Genomic DNA, 1,103 nt, shown 5'->3' with positions numbered 1-1,103 from the left:
TGATCCGAATCCCAACAGCAGAACCAGCTCCACCCCCAACAACTGACTACCCCAATGCTGGGACCCCTAAGCACCTCATAAGGGAGGAGAAGCTTAACGCCCTGACCTTCCCTCCAAGGCTGGTGGCCGAGCAACTGACAGCAATGGATGCGGTGAGTCTGGGGCTCTCAGGGTGGGTGGGACAGGCTTTCCCTCTGCCCTTGGCCACCTGACCTGCCTTTCCCTGATCCCAACTCCTGTGATCATGATGGAAATCTCAGCTCCAACACTTTACCACCCATGGGTCCTGGGCAACTTTCTCAACCCCCTGCCTTTGCTGTCCACCTGTGGACAGTGGAGGTGGGCACCCCAGGCCCTGCTGCACAGAGTGGCTGTGCAGATTGAATGAGGGAGAAGAGACAGAAAGCTGCATGGGGCCTGGCCTCTTTTGTGGGGAGGGGCGCTCACTGCATGCAGCCAGATCCATGGGTTGTCCATCCATGTGCCCATGAGGCTCAGCAGCATCAGCACTTATTAGGCCCCTGATGTGTGTTTAACCATAAGGGAGACAAACAGTTGTGATTGTAGCTGCCACAGGGGAATGTGCACTGAATGGGGATTCGGACCAGAGGGGTGTCAGATGCTGGAGATGCCCCCTTGGGGTGAGCAGCCTTGAGCCACTTCCGGGAGCTTGGAATTAGTGAGGATGGGCTGGAGGCAGATGCTCCTGTCCCTTCCCCACCATTCTTGGGCCCTGGGTCATCCAGTGCTGGGTGCCCTTGGTGGATAGAGAGTGAATCCCATGGACTCCAAGGCTCAGGCACATCCTCAGCTTCCTGAGCTTCAGTCTTGTCCAGTGACCCCTTCAGGGGACTGGGGAGCCTGAGCTGGGGTGTAGCAAGGCTGGTGACACTGCCCTTTCTCCCCAGGAGCTGTTCAAGAAGGTGCTGCCCCACCAGTGCCTGGGCTCCGTCTGGTCCCAGAGGAGGAAGCCGGGCAAGGAGCACGTGGCCTCCACTGTCAGTGCCACCGTTAGACAATTCAACCAAGTGGCCACCTGTGTGATCACCACCTGCCTTGGGGACCCAAGCATGATGGCCCAGGATAGGGCCAAAGTGGTGGAG

The sequence above is a fragment of the Myotis davidii genome, unplaced genomic scaffold (assembly GCF_000327345.1).
Source record: "Myotis davidii unplaced genomic scaffold, ASM32734v1 scaffold939, whole genome shotgun sequence".
Lineage (NCBI taxonomy): Eukaryota > Metazoa > Chordata > Mammalia > Chiroptera > Vespertilionidae > Myotis > Myotis davidii.
Note: the sequence above shows the minus strand (reverse complement) of the source record.